Source organism: Culex quinquefasciatus, chromosome 1, assembly GCF_015732765.1.
Source record: "Culex quinquefasciatus strain JHB chromosome 1, VPISU_Cqui_1.0_pri_paternal, whole genome shotgun sequence".
Classification (NCBI taxonomy): domain Eukaryota; kingdom Metazoa; phylum Arthropoda; class Insecta; order Diptera; family Culicidae; genus Culex; species Culex quinquefasciatus.
Genome location: NC_051861.1, coordinates 27,161,374 through 27,184,084, shown reverse-complemented (window position 1 = coordinate 27,184,084; position 22,711 = coordinate 27,161,374). Strand labels below are relative to the sequence as shown.

Below are 22,711 nucleotides of genomic sequence, written 5' to 3'. Positions count from 1 at the left end.
GCTTGCAGGTCACATATACTTAGTAGAAGGTCCTTTCTACTTTGTTGTCAGCGCCAATTGTCCAGTTAATACTCATTGTTTCAATCCTTAACTTGAATTATTGCTGTTTGTCTGTGATCTTCATACGATCAGTTATCCTCGCGAAGACACCATGCCCAGCTCTCAAAATAACAAGGTTCGTGCAATGAACCTGCGAGCAAGTCTCCAATCGTTTCAAAGTTGTGGCACGTGCGTTTCGTCACACGTGCCTAAACGTCACATTGACCTTGGTTTTATGACGTCGCGCACTACTTGTCCTCACAGGTTAGCTTTAAGTAATGACATTAAAAGAGAAAAAATGTACCCACATTCCATTGCCGTTAGATGTGATGTTTACTTAACCTGCTAGTGGAGATCCTCGCGGCCAGTGTATGTTGCAATAAAAAAATTGAAATTTTAAGCGAACACAAAACAATGTCACAAATTTGATTTTTTTTAACATTCAATTGGACTTCAATCAAATCAACCAAATTCCAGATGCCAAATAAAATCGACCACGCTTTCTGCCATAAATCAATCATAAAATAAGTTACAACTTTCATTACATAAACCCCGTCTCTGGGTGACAGTAGAGAATTCGAAGTGAGCTAAAAATCGCAGCGCTGCTAGTGCGCTATGACAAGGACGGCTTGTAATGGCGACCGAGATCATTTAGTCGATCATTTAGCCGCCGCCGTCGTCGTCGCGACCAGTTGTCGTTATGACGGCGGGTTCACGGCGATCAAGAGGCCACGGTACCGGCTTTCGGTATAGAGAGTTGAAGGGGATTTTCCTCTTTCGGTTGGTTGTTGGTGCGGGGGAACGGATGGCGCAATTGGCTATTACCCAGTGATTAACAGTTGGGATAATGTTTGAAAAATTGAAACAATCTTTACAAAATGCGATATTTTTGTAAAAACATATTTATTTTTGCATTGTCGTCATTGTTTTTGGTAAAATTTATTGTAAAATCTTGTTTTTAGTATGTTTGTCAATTATAGTTAAAACATTTTGTCATCTATACTAATCGTCATTTGAAAATGTGCTACTATTGTGGTTTCGATGAAAAAACGTAATATTTTACTATTAATAAATTATTTTTTTTCATTTGTTGAGGTTTTTCTGCAATTTTGTTTTCTTGATAAAATTTTCATTTTTTGTTCTTACTGTATATTGTGTAACTATTGTAATTCGTTAATTTTAGTTAATTTTAGTTCTAAAACCTGTGTTGAAAAGAAATGCAGTATTTGAAAAAAAAAAAGATTTTTCTCATATAAAATTTACAGGGTTGTTACGGACGGGACGGATCGCGCGGATGGCACGCTTCGCGCGGATAGCGCGGATTTGGCGCGGATTAGCTAGCTTAGGCGCGGAATTCGGCCGGATGTGAAATTTGATTTGTAAAATAATTGAGAGAGATAGAATTACTTTCAAATTAAAAAGAAAAGTATTACCAAGAATCACGGTAAATGTTTTTGAATATGCGCTTTGAATTCTTAGAAAATGTTACTGAAACAAAATTGATTTTTTTCTGAAAATGTTTGTTTGTATTCTTATTAAGAGAATACGTCGAAATAATCTTCATGAAGATATTTTTTTTAATGTATTGTTGAGGGTTTCTGTAAGAAATTTATTGCTACACTCAAATAATTTTTGAACATCTGCTTACCGGCTTTAAATATTTTTAATATCTTTTGAGTTTTGAGTAATGTTCTTTTTAACCTTATTTATTGTTTATTTTATAAAGGATCCATTAAAATTTTAATCTTTTGAATCATGTTTCAAACTTTTCTCAAAGTTTTACATAACGATGTAACAAAAATGATTATTGGGGCTTTTTTTGGTGGCCGTACTTTGCTCAAATCACAATTATGAGCTTAATTGGGCGCAACTGATGCTGGCTCTTTGGCTTTGAATTTTAGTAAAATCTACCCCGAAGAAAGGTTTTTTTTCTTAATTTCTGCATTCTTAGAGAAAAATAAAAGATCAAAACATTCAAAAATGAAAGCAACAATATTCAAAACTCGAAGTTTCAGAAATTATAAAAGAATTTTGGGTTTTTGAAAATTGAAAGAGTCAAAACTTACGAAATTCTAAAAATTTAAAATTAAAAACAACCAAGAGCATAAAAAATTATACATTCTCAATTGCTCAAATGCTCAAATTATACATTCTCAATTGCTCAAATGTTTAAATTCTCAAATTTTTAAATTCTCAAATTTTTAAATTCTTAAATTAGAAGATCCCTAAATTTCAAAATTCTTTATTTCTTAAATTCAGAACCTTCTGAAAAAAGAACTGCAAAATTCTTAAATGATATTATTTTTGTCACCATCATAGATTACAGAAAAACTGATAATTTTGGAGTACTTTCGGAGACATATTTTTAATTCGAGAAATTTTGCGAAGAAAATAATACAAATTTCGTGTTTCGATTTTTGTGAGTGGCGAAAATCATCAAGTACGAACTGCAATTAAAATTTCAAATCCCTAGATTTATGAATTTATCAAGATTTTCAAAGTTATAAATTTTATGATCTTTTTAATTGTTTTAATTTTATTTTTAATTATATTTTTTTATTTCATAAAAAAATGAAACTCTATTGCATGTTGTTGCGAAATTATTTTTGTTAAATAATATGGCGCGGATTTCGCGCGGAATGGATTTTGGGACGGCGCAGATTTGGCGCGGATTTCTTTTTTCGACTTCTCCGAAACAATCCTGTATTTATTATTTGCAATAAGATGTTCTTGTTTTTTTTAAGTGCACTTAATCAGAGCATCTGAGCAATTCTCTTGCTTTTTGCAATTTTCAATTTTGTATTTATTGATGTGAATGAATAAAACTTTGTCCAAATAAGCCATTTCACATCATTGGTTTCTTCATACAATCTTGAGAGCTTTTCATAGAAACGTGCTATGAAACGATCCAAAGCCTATAACTGGAGAATGGATCGATTTGATTTGTTCGGTGAATTGGTAGGTTATGATATGGATTTTTTGGCAAAGTTAATCCTTTTGACGACAAATACTCGATTTTAACAAATTAACCTTCGATATTTTTTATTTTTGATAATTTTTAAAAGACAGCAACTGCAACATTTGAGCAACAATTTATGACGAAAGTTTTACTTTCAGCCTAGACATTTTTTTTATGTTTCAAAAAACCATTCTCAAGTTAAAGACCGAGCGGATAGTCCTCTCGAAAAGAGACGAGGGGAAAGAACTATTTTGCGAGAGTACACCCAAAGTTAAAGAACGAGGGGATAGTCCTCACGAAAAGAAACGTGAGGAAAGTGCTATATTGCGAGAGTATAGTCCTCTCGCGTGTTCATTAGTTCATTGGAACAGTTTATCCTATGAGTGGCTTATATGGACAAACGACCGCCACTTAGTCACCGAACCATGGTGGCCCATACGGCAAAGGCACGGTTCAATATGCCAAGGTCTTGGGTTCGAGTCTCGGTACTGGTACTTTTTTTTGATAGATGAACTTTTTTAGAAGATGAACCCATGAGTAAAGTACTCTCGGTAGTTTCGGGATTTATCCTTTCAGTCCGCACACAGTACCATTTTACTACCGAATCGTGCTCTTTATCCTCTCGTATGCCGATGTCCAGTTCTGGGTGTACTTGAAAAATTGATCGTTATTTTTCTTTCTCTTCTCTTTTCAGGTAAGTCCACCCATTTGGATATTTCACGGAATCTGAGCATAAATGTCAAATGTTTGTGGTTTGTAGCCATAATTCCGTAACTCTTTCAATAATTTGATGCATTCGATTATAAGCATTTCGTCGCAATTATCCTCCAAAGGGTAATTGTCAGGTTAGTGCTGCCAAGCAGAAGGGAAAGTGTGCCCTCTCCATCGCTCGTGAGTTGAGATTAGATAACCGAGATTGGTATCCGAGCTGCAGCGTACGAAACATTCGACCGTGAACCTCTTCGAACGGGGTTTCGGGAAGGCGTACTACAACACTTAGCACGCTGTGTACAAATCATCATTAACAACTCGTCTTACAAACCGGCAATCATGCCGACCAGCTCTTCATTACAATGTTTTTTTTTTTGTTGTTGTGTGTGCACGAGAGATGATGATGGGCTCCCGAAACACGAAACAGCTCGGTGGAAGCTAAACGCAAAGTTTTACACGCAGTTTACGATTTGTCCGGCGCTCGTGCCCGTGCCGCGCTTATTTATCATTACGATTATTACGTGTGTAATGCAGTTACGTTGGTTGAGCTTTGAAGTTCGAAGGTCGTTTTTATGTTTACTAGATGGAAAATTAAATGCGTGCTTTCTGTAATGGTGGCAACACTTCTATCTCAAATTGAAAATTTGTAAATTTGTGGCACAAGTTTTTTGTACCAGCTTAAAATCTTGATGGGGAAAAACTAAAAATAAAAACATAAAAAACTTCGTTTTCGGAAGCAGCGCAGATGAAGTAATCGCTAAACAATCCGCAATCAAGCGTTGAAATTAAACTTTCAGCATCAGCTGTTGCTAAAATAGACACAACAGACGATCTCGAGTTCACCCCCAGGTGCGCACCATTATTTACGCTGGCAACACTGGTGGTAGGCTTTTGGCAGCTGCTGAAGATGAGATAACGCGCAGTTCGAGCCGCGTCGGTGCGTGTCCGCGTTGGTTTATCAGCCCTACGCGTAGTACTGGTTGCGCCAGAACTCAATTTTGCGGTAGCATCACAAATCCGTCTACCGACCGTGAATCTCATCGCCACCAACGCTGAAATTCACTTGGAAGATTTGCGTTGAAAAGGGCAGGCTTATTGCATTTTTAGGAGAAATTGGTCAATTCATATTATGGGCAATTTTGTAGAACATCGCAAATTGAATTTTCACTGTATTTGTTTTATTTGTATGAAACCTAGTTGATCGATTCATGCTTTCCAAGTTAGCTAATTTGCATAATTTGTTTCTTCATACAAGTTTCCATACTAAATTAGGGGCTGTCCGTGGAAAAGTGCTATGAAACTATGTAATAATCCATTCTGCCATTATGCATCATAAGTTTGTCTATATAATTTTCCATACAAATTTGGCCGCTGTCCATACAAAAATGATGTATGAAAATTAAAAAATCTGTATCTTTTGAAGGAATTGTAGATCGCTTTGGTGTCTTTGGCAAAGTTGTAGCTTGTAGGTATGGATACGGACTACACTGAAAAAATGTTACACGGTAAAAAAAATGGTGATTTTTTATTTAACTTTTTTTCCACTAAAACTTGATTTGCTAAAAAACATGCCAACTTTTCAGAAATTTCAAGGTTGTGCAAAAAATCATTGACCGAGTTATACATTTTTGAATAAATGCAATTTTTTTCAAAAAGTCGAAATATTGGTCGCAAAAATTTTTCAACTTTATTTTACGATGTAAAATTAAATTTGCAATCAGTTAGTGCTTCAGTGGAATTTTGATAATGTGCACCGTTTTCAAGTTATAGCCATTTTTAGGTAACTTTTTAGGAAATATTCGCAGTTTCTCATTTTTTTGAATTAGTGCACATGTTTGCCCAATTTTGAAAAAAAATATGTTCAAAAAGCTGAGAAAATTCTCTATATATTGCTTTTTTGGACTTTGTTGATACAATCTTTAGTTGCTGAGATATTGCCATGAAAAGGTTGAAAAACATGAAAATTTATGTTTTCCAAGTCCCACCCAAACAACCCACCATTTTCTAATGTCGATATCTAAGCAACTAATAGTCAAATTTAAAAAGTTAAAATAAGAAACATTCGTAAAAATTTTCGATCTTTTCCAAAAAAAAATGTTTTCAATTTTTTTGAATAAAGACCAACAATTCAAAAAGGACCAAGCATTCAATATTACGTTCTTTAAAACGTTAGTCTTGGTTTAAAAAATTTGATTTTTTTTAAAAGATTGGAAAATTTCACGAATGTTTCATATTTTAACATTGTTAATCGGACTATGAGTTGCTGAGATATCGGCATTAGAAAATGGTGGGTTGTTTTAGTGAGACTTAGAAAACATCAATTTTCCTGTTTTTAAACCTTTGCATGGCAATATCTCAGCAACAAAGGATCGAATCAACAAATTTCAAAAAAGCAAAATAAAGAGAATTTTCTCAGCTTTTCAAAAAAAAAAAAATTAAAATTGGGCAAACATGTGGACTAATTTAAAAAAAAAATGAGAATTTTTTTTTTCAATGGTGGGCTTATTCAAAAAAATTAACAACTGCGACTATTTTTAAAAAAGTTACCAAAAAATGGCTTTAACTTGAAAACGGTGCACTTTATCAAAATTTCACTAAGGTACTTTTTGATTGCAAATTTGATTTTACATTGAAAAATTAAGTTGAAACATTTTTGCGATCAATATTTCGACTTTTTGAAAAAAAAAATCAGTATTGATTAAAAAATTCATAACTCGGTCAAAGATTTTTTGCACAACCTGAAAATTTCTGAAAAGATGTCCCCTTAAACATTTCTTTTTTTTTAAATAGTGTTTTTTGCCAATTAAGTTTGAGTGACAAAAAGTTAAATAAAAAATCACCAAAAAAACTAATGATGCAAAATGGCTGCTTTGGGCATGCCGAAGGCACCACAAAAATTTCAGCAGGATTGAAAAATACAAAAAATTTAATTCTTAAAAAAAGACCGATTTCGTAGAGAATTGCTCATATCAAAAATATCTATTAAAATAAAAAAATTGAGTCAGTAAAAAAAAAATTCTATCCAAATTTTTAGCCATAGGAATCTTTTGAGACGTAATTCTATGTTTAAAGATATCATATTTTCGGCAACGCTGTAAAATGCCGTTTTCATCCATATTAGCTGATGTTAAGGCATGGGAGTCCCTATGGACATCGCTAACGTCCATAATAATCGATACTTATTCAGGATTAATAGGCACACAAAAACAAATCTGGATAACTTTTCTGATGTTCATAGAAATGGTTTCGCTGAAGTAAATATATTTAAATCTTTCGACAAGTATTCCTTGAAAATCAATTTCAAAATTAACTTTTACAGGAAAGTTAAAAAAAATCTTGAAGGTTTCAAATTTAAAATTCTCTAGCGATTTGAAAAGTTGCAGAGAATCAGCATTTGAAAAATTACCTTATTTGGGTCACATTCTAAGGGATTGCTCAAATATTACGTCCCCCCTGTCACGCACTTTTCCTATACCTTTAACATGGGCTGTCACAAAATCCAAGACCCCCCCCCCCCCCCGTCATCTGGGGCGAATAGGTACTGCAGGTCTTAAAAGCTTGAATATTGCAAATCGATGTACTATTTTTGTTAATCTGTGTCTTTTCTGTCCGAAATCAAACAAATTTATCCAAAGATTTACTGCAATGAGATTGGTTAGAGAGTTTTCGTTGTGAACTTTGTTAACTTAGCTTGACGTCACATCGGAGAAAATAAATAAAATATAGATAAAGGTGGAGGATTTGGCCTATCGAAGTGAAGAAATTGGATCCCAATTGGAATCTCTCCCCTAAAACTCCTCTGAATCGATAACCACGCAAACAGAAAGTAATCGATTGTGCATTTCGCACCTTAGTTTGCTTAAAGCACGTTTTATCTCATCAACGGCATGCACTTTTTGCGAAGACGAGAAGTCATCTGAGAGACAATGGCGGCCTGCCTGTGAATGGCGGTTATCATTCGCGAGCGATGCACAATTAGTGATTGATCTTGCCTTCCGCCGTCGTCGCCGTCGTTGTCGTGGTTTGCGATGCTGTAACAGTCGTCTTCTTCACCATTCACCGCGGTAGAGGATAGACTCATTGACCGGCTTTCGGCGGGCGTCGGATGCGGTGGAAAAGCTTTCTTTGTGACTGCGGGAAGTTCTCGTAGCGATTTAGATTAGGGGAATTTCCTTATTGAATCATTATGAAGGTGGGATCTCGTGCTTTGGATGCGGTTGCCGATGGGGAAGTTTTCGTTCCGGGATCAATAGGTTAGACTCAACTAGCCATTCTGGTGTGTCATTTGCTGTAACGATTGCTTTAAATGCAATCTTGATAGTAAAATGGCCACAAATTAAGGTTTTGCTTTGCAATTTTGAACGGGTTGATTTCGTAAGTAGTACATTCAGATGATAACGTGTCTAGAAGACACTTAAGATTCTAACTGTGCTAATTTGTAATTTTTTTTTTAAAAGCTTATAGATTATATTAAATATAAAGTGGTTATTGAGCCACAATACCAGCGCGTGAATTTAAATTCATAGATAAAATTCTACAATTATAAAAATGACGGCAACCCTGTATCAAGTTATGATCACTTTACTTGATTTGTGTACTTTTTTGCAAATCAGATCTCAATTATCCGAATAGAAATGAGTTTTCTGCTTGGTTTTCTGCCTTTCCAAAGAGTTAAGTTGTTTTAAAGTTTTTAAGCAAAAAATATCTTAGTTTTTGGTAACTAAGCTAGCTGAAGCTGAATTGAAATAAACCATTAGTTTTTGTTTTTTCGCTACTGCTTTTTTGTATAACTTTGGAAATATTCTTAAACATGCTTAAAACGAGCTATGTGATGTAAAAACAGGGCATTATTAATCCTACGATAAATAAACAAACAAAAAAAAAAACACACTTAATGACAGTGTTTTAACGTGTTTGAACTAGTCATGCTGACGTCGAAGAAACCTTTTCCTTGGCAAACAAGTGCCGTTTTTAGAACACTTCTCCTCGCAAAACAACATTTTAAACCGTTCAAATCTTAATTTTATTGCATTACAGACACCCGTCAGGCACCTTCCATGCATTCCGTAACGTAAGATTAACTATTTCAGAGCGAATTTCAACTTTATTTTTCGCTCACGATCGTGTTGGTGTTGACCACTAAACGCACACTCTCAAACGCACATCGCAGTAGGCAAACGTGAAGGCCTTCACACTGTTTGCCCTCTCATCGCCGAACGTGAAGCGTTCGACGTTGATCGCACAAGTGACGGATGCATTCGGGAGGTGACTTCTCGATTGCGGACTTCAGAATCGAGGTACCTGCTGATGGAAATAATTTCGTTTGAGGTGCCTTTAGTGAAGTGAAAAGTGAATGGTGCTGTCAATTCTGTCAATCTGTCAAACTCTGTCAAGGTTACGTGTTCAACACTCGAAACTTGGCTAACCCAAAAGTTTGCACAAGTTTCGAAACGTGAACATTCCAACCAATCTGTCAGTGAAGTTCCTCGCACATGGGACAACCATTCGTGCCGCGCAAAAGTTCTGCCCGAGCAAACTTGCGCTGAGGACACTTCGATTTTTTTTTGTTTTGCACCGACCGACTATGTACACACATCCAACGAGTTTCAGCCCCTCCGTTTAAGGCACCTAGAGTGGCTGATGGAGCTTAACCTCAAAGCTCCGGTGGTCGGTCGGCCGTTGTTGTTGTTGTTGTTGCTGCTGTTGCTTGAGTTTGCCGTAGCTGTTGCAAGAGCTGTGCGCGGCAACAGCCACAGCCGAGGTGCTGCTGCTCAACAAGTTTCCACCACCCCAAAAGCTAGCTCGCCCGAAACGCAGCGATTCAGTTTCAGTCGGACACTCAACGCCAGAGGACGTCCATTGGTCGCAGTTTGTACGGGTTGTTCTTTCGCATTCGCCCCCACTCCTGCTGGGTTTGCCTTGGGTGGTCGCTTCCGAAAGGTTTGTTTCGTGTGGTTTTGTGGAACGACGAGTTTGGCAACACTTCACCTTCCTCCCAGGATTACTGACAGTGGAATTACGCTGAAGGAACGGGAAGAACTGCAAGGAAGACTTCGCATCAGGATACTAGGGTCTAGAAACAGTGACGTTAAGGGTTAATCAAAGTGTAACTCTTGAGCTTAATGAAAAGAAAAAAAAAAATGAGTCCAATGCGTGTATTAATTGGTGGAATCGAAAACGGAAAATTATATAACACAAAGAAGAAAAGCCAAAGTTGTGAATGGAAAGCAAAGCAGCTGCGAGGAGGAAAAATCGGTGCCACGAGCAATATGAGCAATCGAACGCGTGTGTGTCTGAGAGTCTGAAGAAACGCTGAATGATCAACGGCAGTGAGACAGAGAGAAGGAGGAAAATCTAACCGCCAAACTCAGAGAAAGAATTTCATGAAAACGAGTTTTTCTTTGGTGGGCTCAAGCCTTTTGAGTTTTTTTTGTACGAAAAAAAAACTATTATAGCAAGCAAACGAGAGAAATATACCAAAGTGTCGGCGTGTATCTGTCTGTGTGTGTATGACTGTGACGAGTCGGACTGTGGAAAACGAGTTTTTCGTGCTGCCATTAGACTACTAACTACAACATAGCAGCTCTAAGCTCTAAGCCTAACCGAATAGTAGGCCATGTTGCACAAATCTGGTTGCTGCTACGAACCGATCGGCGGTGACTACTGCGATTGGCGCTGCTGGTGGTGGCTTAATCGGCACCGACTGGATTGGCGACCACCTTGACGACTTGAATTACCCACCCTTGCATTCCGAGGAGAGGTGGCCAAAGGCCGTCCGTGATGACGGGTTCTCGGGGGATTCGGCGTGACGAGAATAGGGGATTTGTGGGGCTTTTGAAAAGAAGATGAGAATTTAAATGAATTTTCAAAGTCATCGAAATAAACAACTTACACTTACTTACAAAATATGAGAACAGTGTAATAAGAAATTCAGTGACTCAAAACAGATTTAACGTTCACACTAAAATGTTCTGAAACTTCTACAAGAGATTTTCCAACAAGTGTCAGAAGACGATGCTCTGATATAAAGATTTAAAGATACAAAAGATAGTTTTATGGTTTGTTTGAAAAAAACCGTTCCATAAAATCTGTTTTTGTGTAGATTTTCGAATTTGTTCTCGAACTTGTTTTCTTAAAAACTTGGGAGGTGTCTGTATCCGTTCTTAAAAATTTAAGCCCTCCAACATTCGAAAACTATTTTTCAAACCCACATTTTTATGGACTCTCAATTTTGGACCGGTCAATACTCCTTTTAGAGGTATTTTATTATTTTTTTCACAGACAACAGATTCAAATCAAAATAATTAAATTTTTCAGTAAAATTTATCCGAAAGCTTGCACCTTAACCTGATTGTGTCCACATGTTTGTTTTTATGTTTTTTTTTCTCATTCAATTTTTGGGTTTCTACATAATCATACACTAAACATAAAATTACAGGTCCCAGCCCATTCTCGATCGAATGATCGACAAGTCGTCAAGTCGAAACATAAACGCCTTCGCTGTTCTGGCTTGTTGTCATATGACGGCAGATGCACTATCAATACATTTATTTTTTTATTATTATTATTTTTTGTTATTTATGTAACGTTGAATTTTACCTGGTTCAATAATTCGGTAAACTCTCAAAAGAACATCAATGAGTGAACGATTTTTTCAAGAATCTCTCTGTTACCTGCCTTACCAGAAGATTTGATATTTTCCACATTGTTTACAAACATTGATCGTCTGCGAAATTTTTTAAATTGACATGCACAAAAGATTGCAGAAGCGTTTTGTGACTTTCATTTGACATATTGTTTTTCCTATCAACAATTCAGCAATAAAAAAAAAAAGAATGACAGGATGTGACTTTTTTGGCAGCAAATTTAAACCGAATTCATTACTTATTCAATACCGTGACATAACTTTGACGGAAACAATTGAGCAAAGCAGAGCACCGCGCTGTTTTCTCTCAAATTCAGTCAAAAGGCGCTTCAAATCGTGCAACAATTTACCGTTAAGGTCAACCAATTACGCCACCTTTTGGCAGCAGCCTCTTTGGCTTCCTTTTTGCCACACCGCGGTTTGTCAAAACAAAGGAGCCTCACCGGCGGCTGTGTGGATGTCCGGACAAAAAACAAATGAGAAAAGAAAAACAAAGAAAAAACGCAACACCAGCGCGAAACTGTTGCTAATTTTAGACATTTCAATAACTTCCGTCTCGCGAAGATCGCGGTGATTGGTTGGTCGCTTTTTGCATCAGCAATCCGTTCGATTGCTAACAGAAAAAAAAACAAACAAAATTGCAGCAACAAATTATACTGTCAAAGTGACAGGTACAAAACGATTGCACGTCTCACAAATGGTGCTGTGTTTAGGTAGCTCTACCTTACTTTCCCAGTTTTCTTAATCAAGAAAAACAAACGGTGCATCCCGCTCATACTACATGTGAACATACACTTAAATAGGCAGATGCACTGTTTGTTTACAAGCCAATTATGGTCCTTTTGACAACCAAACGAGTAAAGTTACCTGAACAAAATCAATCAAATGACTATTTTGTTAAGCGTGCAATTGTTTTAATACATCTGTCACTTTGACAGTACTTCAAAGATGACATTATTTGTTGCTTTAACTTATGTTTGCTCAGTGAGATCTTAGGTTTTTTTTGGAGATTGTCGATAAAAAAAAACCTAAATTTTCGATTAAATCTCTGCCCCTCACGTCGTAGTGATTGCCAGAAAAAGGGGAGGATCTGGTTCGAACAACAACAAAAAAATCAGTATCTCACCCTTGGGCCATCATTAGTGGCGCCCCTCTGCGGCCTTTTCTGCACTGACGGTGAAGTTGATGAACGTTTTTTGTTGTGCCTGTGGCAAATTTTGATTATCCGCACCGGTTCCGTTTATTTTCGATGGTGTTACATGATGCGGAAAATGAGTTTCCGTCCGACCATGGGCACCGGTAGGCCTTTTGTGGGGTAAATCCGACTCACTTTTGAGTCATGAGTTAAATTCACTTAAATCAAATGATGTAAACTCGTCTTGTTTTCGATTCGTCGTTCAAATGTCAAGACCACGTTACACGTTAGCGCAATCATGCTCAAAATTAAGCTCAAACCACGATTTTGCCGCATACGTCCGGTACACAATCCCGCAGATCAACTTCTTCAAATCACGTCCAAAATCCGTCCCATTTGCATAACTTGACATAGTGCGTGCCACCGATGTGTGTGCGTTCCGGTCACACGTCACGTAGCAAGCCTTGAACTTGCGGTGATTTCACCCATGCCTGTTGCGCGCGTAGCCAGCCAATGCCGACTAGATCAAAGCTGGCGGAGGGGGGGAACCAGTTGACCCCGGTCGGTCAACGCTTGCTGCTCTCTATCTGATATCACTAGCCAACCAAGGCCAACCTGGGCCTGCTGGTTGTCCTGATTGCCAGCTTTCGTCGGTGTTTTCCAAAATACTTCGCGCGGATTTCGCTAGAAATCGCCACGGCCGGTACACGTGCACTCCGAACAGGTGGCCACAGAACGGCGAGCTGACCGCGACGACGAGCGCGCTCCACTATTCATTATTGAGCACGAAAAACCAATTGAAGGTTAACGGCTCGTTACATGGACCAACACACGTACGCGTACGTCGATGTCTGCGTGTAATGTGGCTGGCACGTTGCACGGCCATTAATCAACCATAGAGCTATCTAAGCCCGATCTCACGCACACTAGCACACCATTTGTTTTGCTGGCTGGTACAAAATTTAACCTCACTTTTTTTCGTGTACGTACACGCAATACATGCGCACGTAGATAACTCTATGGGCAGTAACGTTAAGTATCGACCACCACCACCGCCGTGTGTGTCCTTCCGTTTGCAGGACCAAGTTGTCGATAATCGTTCAGTTTTTTGTTTCGTTAAATATTTACGCGGAGAGTCGTCCTTGGCACGCTACGGTTCAATATCCTAGTGGTTCATTTTTAAAAGCCGCGAGCCAGTTATTACGTCGTAAGGGGGGACACCGGCGATGATGGGAACTTGGCGACCTTGCCCGGAATTTAGGACAATGGGCCCTTTGTGTGCTTTGTATGGCCGATTAATTGGTCGAAGAAGACGATTTTCGTTTATTTTGGAGTAAACATCGTTGTTTGCAATAAGGCAACAGTAACTTTTTTTGGGGTTTTAAAGGTCACATTAAATCAAACATAATTAAATTAAAATTCTATTGGAACAATGAAACGATCCGCCGGAAAGGTTAACTGAAAGCCCTTTGAATATTAATTTGTTGATAATCTTTGGACCGCTTATTACGATGTAACAAAACGGCACCTCTTATTCGGTGTACTGTGAATGAATCCCGGTCCTCATTCCTAGAACTTAAAATAGTATTTGAGATTTGCAAACTTTACCGAAGGTTGCAAAACGACCACACTGACGAATTCCGCAGAACTTTTTTCATCGTCCCGGGTTTTAAGTTTCCCTGGAAACAGGAGGACATTCAAATCTTGATACAGAATGTATCAATCAAAAAACGGGTTTCTTTGTGTTGTTTGTAGGAGCGTTTTACACATAGTGATTATTTTTTCATATCAATTTACTATTTTGGCCCCTGAATTCAGAACCATCAGTGACAGTTATTGTCCCAAAAAATAAAGACACCTTCTACGACCTTTATTCGTGACATTTGTCCTGATTTGCCCGAAATACCGGTGTGGGACCATCCATAAACCACGTGGACACTTTTTTGGGATCGTGGACAATCGCCATACCCCCCCCCCCCCCTAAAGTGTCCACGTGGTTTATGGATGGTCCCTGTCGGATGAAATATAATTGTGTATGTTTTTTTTTTCAAATTTATGATTATAAAAATACGTAAATATAGTACAGTCTAGACTCGATTATTCGAAGCCTCGATTACCCGAAGTTTCGGTTATCCGAAGGTTTGTATAAGAATTTGGGTAATGGAATCATGACAAATTTTTTTTTCGTGTTTTTATATTTTCTTTTGAATATTCGATTGCCATTTCGGCCGCCATTTGGACGTTAAAATTCTGAATTATTTTAGAGTAGTAGTTTAAGCTCGACAATCAAAAAAATGGCAACTAATTTGTTTTCTTGATTCAATAAGACCCTCCCATTTCAAAATGCATTACCTTGCATATGGAATCATATTTAGCATATTATGGTTAATAAAAATTATTAAAAAATTGATGGTTGGTATCCCATTTTTTTTTCGTTTAAATTTATGGTTACGTCTAATTTTACATTTTTTAAAACTAATGATTGCAAAACAACTAAACTAAAATTTTAACAATTTCATCTAATAAGCCAAATTAATGCTGATACAGCATGTAAAAAAAGTTTTTACACCCCTTAAGCATTATGTACGTTTTGTGATGAAACATATTAACAATTTAAAGTTTGACAGAAACCTAGTCCTACGTTTTGTCCAGAAACTCTTGCTTAACATTTTGCTACAAAATGCTCATGAAAAGATGCTTTCTTTGAAAAATTCTATGACAAATACTATTACAAAAATAAAAAAGGTGCTAAAAAGTTTGTACACTTTTCGAAAAATTTACATAAATAAAGTTATTTTTTGACAAATAACCATAAATCCAGTCTCCGAACCCAAAATAGGCATCCTTGACTGATAAAAAAAGTTTAATAACTACTTAGTATAAAAGTGTATATAACTCTGGAAATTCTATATAAAACTTATCGAAACCTATATTTTGAAATTTAATTTAACTAAATGTCAATATATTACCATAGGATTGCTAAATAAACATTTTGGAGTGGGTGGTATTCATAAAATATGAATATAAGTAATAAATAGGGTTAGTGAATTTTCACGATTTCGCGGACAGCGTGAAATTCGTGAAATTTGAAGATATCCGTGAAATTTGTCAATTTTCTCAAATCAACTCTTTAAAATAATAACATAAACAATATTACATTCATTAATAACTTTTTAAGTGAATTTTATTAGTTTTCAATTGAAAAGTGTGATATGAACCATTTGCAAAATTGTTAGCAAAACCTACATTAACATGAAATTGATAGAAAATTTACTAAGAAGCGAAAACTTGGTAGATGTTAACAAAAATCAGTTAAAGAAAAAAATCTCGCATTTGTTTTTATAAATTCTGTATTTTTCAATCGAAACTTGATAAATTTTTGTATTGTGTTATTATTTTGATTTTTTTAAAATCAAATAAGGCCGTTGCAAATATTTTTCAAAGTTTATATCGCCCCCTCTCTCCTTCAAAATTGGTCCGAAAAATCAGGGGGCAAAAAAAACTTTTTTCAAAAAAAATCAAAATTTTATTGAAAATAGAAGTTTAATCAACTGAAAACAATCTAAAATGCATTTTTCTTCATTAAGAATCATATTTAGCATGATTGGGCTGGATTAAAAATATTTTGAATTTGTATGAAATTCCAATGTACAGAACCGCGAAAACTTTTTTTTTCGCAAAAAAAATTTCGTCAATACTTAGATATTTTGAAAACTAATGATTGCAAAACCTGTCCAATTGTGCATTTTAAAAGACTTTTTTGCAATTCCGTCGTGAAACTACTGACTTTTCCTGTCATTCTTGAACGACGAAATAGCCTACTTTTCTGTACCAAAAATAACAGAATCGAATAGCAACACTTTTCAAAATAAATCCTGAAAAGTTCTACTTTTCAGCACTCAAATGGGTGCTGAAAAGTTGAACTTTACAGCACTTGTTTCGAAAAGTAACACTTTTCAACATTTTTTTGATTTAAACGAACCAATTTGCTGTTCGCCAAAAGTAGAGAGTATTGTGATCGATCAATAAAAATTGTTTTTTTGCAAGAATAAAAAATTTGTAGCTTTTGAGGACATGGAGTTGAAGTCAAGAAATCTTAAGAAAGTTGAAGGTGAGATCGCATTTTTTTATAATTATGAATGGGAGATGTTTATGGAGTTGATGCTTGTATCCAAAAGCAGTCTTTATTGTTTAATTCCGTTTGGTTTAGTGAAAATCTTCTCTGTTTATTGGTTCATTTTCGGTATACACTCAACCCCCGGTGGTTGGTCACTTTTTCGTTTGACACTATTTTAGTTTGTACCCCGTTGGTTGGTCAAAGTCAAACTAAAAAGTGACGAACTGTCACTTTTTACACGGCGCTCACGCACACTGCCAAAACAAACGTTTGGTAGTGTGTGTGAACTCCGTATAAAAAGGGGTGTCAAATTAAAAAGTGACCCCGTTCGTTTGACAACAGTTGGTGTCAAACCATCGGGGTTTGAGTGTAATAAGCGATGTTTATTTTTTTTTTTGCTGGACCAGAAAAAGCTGCAGGATTCCAAAATCAGCTAGGAAATTTATAATTTATAATATTTTCGCCGCAGTTCTTTGACGCCCGTAAAAAAGAAAAACCTTTTCTATCAGATCAACACTTAAAAATACATAATTTTCCAGCAAAAAATGTCAAAAACTAGACAAAATTAAACACATACTACGGATTATAAACAACTAATTTACCAGTAAGAAAAAAGTCATGCTTGTGCTTGAACAGCCTCCTACTTTGTAGATGTAAACAAAGTGGGATCATTGGAAAATCACGTTACGCATTCTCTCTATTCATCACCCAGGTGAGGACTTAACCAATCTTTCTCAAACTTTGGGGAGTTGTTTAGGACCCCAAAAGGAACTGGAAAATTGCTGTGGTGGAAAATCGATTTTGTTATTACACCCTAATGTCGCACGTCACTTTTTGACGTTTCGTTTTAATGTTTGACCTTGAATAAACAAAAAACGGAGCACGCAATGCAAACAATAACAAACAAACACGTTTTGATTGGCTCTGTGCATTGTCCTGAAATTTGGTTGTTGAAGTTCCGAGTTGTAATTTAGAAAATTTACGGTTGTCGAGTATGTAGGTGTGTCAAACGCGTTCTGATTTGAAATCCTCCCCCCCCCCCCCCTTCATGTTGTGTCAAGATAGCTCTACAAGATTGGAACTTCTTGAAATGTGACAACTATGTTTTTTCAGGCATTGTGAACTGCACAAAATGGCTTTCTTAACTCAATTTGGTCCAAAACGCACGTGCGACAAGTTAGCACGACAGCGACGCAATCTGAATTTTTAGGAATTTTTGGTTTTGGAAAAATCAAGGGAATTTTGGTGACGAAGGCAAACCTTGTAACTGTGAGAAATTTTGAGCAAAATCGGTTGAGGTTTAAGGGTCGCGATTGGTCGTTGAAGTTTGTTTTAGAAAATTTGAAGTTAAGGGGAATTTGTTTTATATATATTTCGGTTCTTGTAGAGTTTTACATTTGTGCAGTGCTACCAGAACTTTGAATGATTCACTGGCTGCAATGATTAACATTCTTGAAGGCGTTCTTCCATACCATGGTGCGTAAACAACGAGTGGCAAATTTACTGCCTTGGTTCTGCTTCTGCACTTCTCGTCACGAACCGTAAACATCAACAACCCAACCCGGGCAGAAGGGGCTCCAGAAGGTTTGTTATGGCTCTATCAAAGCCATCAAGCCACACTGCTGCGGCTAGATGATCGCAGACAACTTAAGCCTGACGAGACCAAGCCAAATCAAAGAAATCGAAAGTGTCGTGGTTGTGTGCGTGCTGTGAATGGAGCTTTTGGATGGAAAAACGAAAACGAAAAGAAGCCCAAATGAAGAAGTAGTGGAAGAAGTCGAAGAAGAGAAGCAGAAGGTGAAGATGGAGAGAAGAAAAACTTTGAAGGCCTCCACGGTTGGATTGCACACACTCACACCAGACTGCAATTAGCACTGGCTGCTGCCCCCCCGAACATGTGTATAAATGGATGTTGCTGTTGTGCGGTCTCTGTGTGTTTGTGTAAAGGTGTGCAATAAAAAGAGAGAAATACAGCACATAAAACCGGGCAACCTTAGATAAGTGTGTACAATTTCTTGGAGGAGGCAGCAATTGGATAATCGCGCCTCGTGTGCATAATAAAAGCGCTGCTGGCACTAAACTAAGTGGGGCTCCGCCACCGCCATGGCTAAATGCTTAACCATCAATTTGACAGAACCTGTCGGTAGCTTAATAAAAGAAGAAGACGAAGAAGCGCAAACAGCTGGTGTTGGTCAATGAAAACAGAATGGTGTTTTGTGCAAACGAAAATCGTTTTGCGCCTCCAACGCGCAGTCACGACTTCGAAGGACGGGTCTGATTGTCCAATTTGGACCTCTTCGGCGAGGGCACGTACGGGCGTGCGCCATTTGGGCGAAGATTCCCGTTGATAAGACGACTGCTGCTGACGCAACTGTCACGCGCGTGCGGAGCAGAACAATCGCATCCATTATGGTAAACTTTGACAGCCAACCATTATGGCAAACGCCACTAGCCGACCGAACGAATGTGATTGTTGTTCTTGACCAACAATTCGGTTTGCTTTTTTTTTTGTTCGCTCACTCACTGTTCTGACCAGTTCTTTGGCCAGAGTGTGCACAGCGGACTAGCGGGCTTACCTTAGCTTACACTTTTTCCTTCTTTATTTTGCATAATAATCCACTACGGCAAAACAGCGCACAATCTTGCTTAATTGCTGCTCTAAGCACAGCAGCAGCACCAGCAGCTGTGTGTTACTTACCGCCGTGAAAGAATGCGGTTTTTTAATGTACACAACAGTCCGTGCTGGACGGAGCCAAGAAGTGGGTACTCTCACGGAATGGCCCCATTCGAAGATCTTTGTTGCGCGGTCAAGATGATGAATGTTTTGTGGGTTCTGCTTTTAGAGAAGAGTTCTTTACAGAACATCCTCGACAAAAGTTTCAAAGTGATTGTTTTACGCTTGAAAATTGGCAACTGTTTTTCAAAAAGCATGACAAACAATCATTCCAACGGTTGGCATAATTAGTGAACGGACACGTTTGTTTTGTTATTGTTTTTGTTCCAATTGAGCGCTTCCTGGTCAATTAAATCAAATAATTACGCCCAATGTCCAAGCCACAAATAGGCCGGGAATGATAAGAGTTGAGCGTGACTGGGGTGTAAAATATTAGTCAACACGTGCTTTTTTTGCACCCTAACCGGATAGTTTGGAAATTGTAATCAGTTTGCGGTAGAACATAGAATACCGGGATCAAAACAATTTTGGTCAGCAATAATTTCAACATTGACAAACAATAAGCTAGAAAAACTAGGGTTGTTTTCCTTTCTTCAGTCAAAGTAGATTAAAAAATTTTAAAGTATTGTTTGAAAAAGTCGTACAGACATAAGGTATCCCAAATAAAAAAAACCTTTTGAATATAAGATAATCTGTATCTTGAAAAGGGATTTTCTGATCGATTTGTTGTCTTTGGACTTTTCAGAAAAAAATAGGTTAATCCCCGATTTCTTTATTTGGATTTTTAACATTAAAAGTTTAATTCTGAAAAAGGATGGGGAAAAATCTGGTACTGTGCACCGGACTTAGTCCGTGCGACCTACCCTAATTGAGGTATAATTGTTTGAAAGAAAAGATTTTTTGGGAAAAATTCTAAAAACAAAATTATTTCAAAATAGTAGTTTATGCAACAAGTTGCAAAAAGAGGTTTTTTTCCAGCACGAGTCGTACATTTATCCAACGAGGTTCACCGAGTTGGATAAATACGAAGAGTGCTGAAAAAATCAAGTTTTGCAACGAGTTCCATGCAACATTTTTTGCAATTCCAAAAAACACACACTGAGTGAATTTTTATGTCAAATTTTCATGTATTTTGTCAATAAATCGTTTAAATCAAAAAAATGTTGAAAAGTGTTACTTTTCGAAACAAGTGCTGAAAAGTTCAACTTTTCAGCACCCATTTGAGTGCTGAAAAGTAGAACTTTTTAGCATTTATTTTGAAAAGTGTTGCTATTCGATTCAGTTATTTTTGGTACAGAAAAGTAGGCTATTTCGTCGTTCAAGAATGACAGGAAAAGTAAATAGTTTCACGACGGAATTGCAAAAAAAAACATTTTTAAAATTAAAAACTAACTAAATCCACCTATGTGGTTGGAGCCTTCCTCACAACAATGGCTGTACACAAGTTTCATCTATTTTTTAGATCCGGCTTCCAAAAAGTACATCGATATCACTTAAGTGGCCATATCTCGAGACAGGGTTGCCAGATCTTCAATGTTTTGGGCTCGTTGGAAAGTTTTTTTGATAACCTAACCAACGAGAGGTCGGATGATGGACCCGGACATAGTTTACATACATTTAAGTGAGATCCGGCTTCAGAAAAGTACATAAATGTCACTTAAGTGGCCATATCTCGAGACAGGGTTGCCAGATCTTCAATGTTTTAGACTCGTTGGAAAGGTCTTTTGATAACCTAACCAACGTTGGGTCGGATGATGGACCCGGACATAGTTTACATACATTTAAGTGAGATCCGGCTTCAAAAAAGTATATCAATATCACTTAAGTGGCCATATCTCGAGACAGGGTTGCCAGATCTTCAATGTTTTGGACTCATTGGAAAGGTCTTTTGATAAGTTAACCAACAATAGGTCGGATGGTGGATCCGGACATATTTTACATACATTTAATTGAGATTCGGCTTCAAAAAAGTACATCAATATCACTTAAGGGGCCATATCTCGAGACAGGGTTGCCAGATCTTCAATGTTTTAGACTCGTTGGAAAGGTCTTTTGATAACCTAACCAACGATGGGTCGGATGATGGACCCTGACATAGTTTACATACAGTTAAGTCCAAATATATGTGAAAACACATTTTTATACATAACTTTTGAACTACTTATCGAAACTTCAATCTGTATAAAACTCGATCTATGGGACCTTAAACCAAGTCGAATGCAACAAGTTCGGGTCAAATCGGTTCAGCCAGTGCCGAGAAACATAAGCTAGTTTGTTGGTCACATACATACATACACACACACATACACACACACATACACACACACATACACACACACATACACACACACATACACACACATACACACACACACATACACACACACATACACACAGACATTTGTTCAGTTTTCGATTCTGAGTCGATATGTATACATGAAGGTGGGTCTACGACGTTTTCATACGAAGTTCATTTTTAGAGCAGGATTATAGCCTTACCTCAGTGAGGAAGGCAAAAAATGTTTGAAAAGCTGACAAAATTTCCGATAATTTTATTTTTTAATGTTATTTTTAAAAAATAGTTTTTCTTTGTGTTTTTCAACTCGGAAACTATAAGTTCCATTTTGAATGTTAAAAAAATCTTTTGTAAATTATTGTGCTTTTTTCAATAATAATAATTTGGAATTTTAGAATCAAGAGTAACTTTTTGAAAGGGCTGGAAGACTCGGTAGGAAAATTTTCAAATGTTTTGGCTTGATTTTCTTTTTCGTTTAAAATATATGTTCTTTTGATAAAACAGCAAATTTCACCATAGTTACATTTTTGAACATAAAAATTCAACCAATACTTTCCGAGATAACGCGAGCTGAAAAATGAGAGAAAATTGGGTAAAAAAAACTCACTGTTCACAAAATTTTAACTATAATATGCTGCTTCTCAGAAACCTGTAGTTGATCATCAAAAATGCGCAGTATTTCATAATTTTTTTTTTCACGGATATTTTTTCGTCATTAAGTATTTTTATATAGAAAAAAAAAGAAAAAATATGTATCTGAAAAAGCCTATAACTTACAATTTCTCACATTTTCACAATCACATTTTCTCAAAATCTTTTATCTCTGGTGTCATATTTTGCATCCTAACTCTAGCACAAAAAATGCCTTTTTTAGTCCCATAAGACACAAAAAAATCGAAAAATAATAAATAAGTATTCTGGGAATTTAAACTTAAGTGATAAAAAGCCGAAACAAAGAAATCAGGAAATTTAGTTTCAGTGAACCGTAAACCAAGGTGGCATTGATATGATTTCGATTTATTTTTGTTTTTTTTATCCAACTGAAAAGGTTTGTCTCAAAATTATTATTTTTCAAACATGTACTGGGATTGGCCACACAAGGTCTGTGCACCGTTTTTAGAAAAAGTTTTTTCAA

The 22,711-nt window shown here is 36.8% G+C and overlaps 1 protein-coding gene across 3 annotated transcripts in view; it reads left to right on the top strand.

Moving 5' to 3' along the window:
* Positions 1-22,711, top strand: part of LOC6035648 (ABC transporter G family member 23) — a 79,900-nt gene that overhangs the window by 36,515 nt on the left and 20,674 nt on the right. Inside the window, exon 1 of one of the 3 annotated variants that reach the window (XM_038248184.1) lies at positions 9,537-9,649. The exons of the other annotated variants lie outside the window; for them this stretch is intronic. The gene's annotated coding sequence lies outside the window, so the exon portion shown is untranslated. Of the gene's footprint in view, positions 1-9,536; positions 9,650-22,711 lie in introns of those variants that run through there. 3 annotated transcript variants of the gene reach the window in all.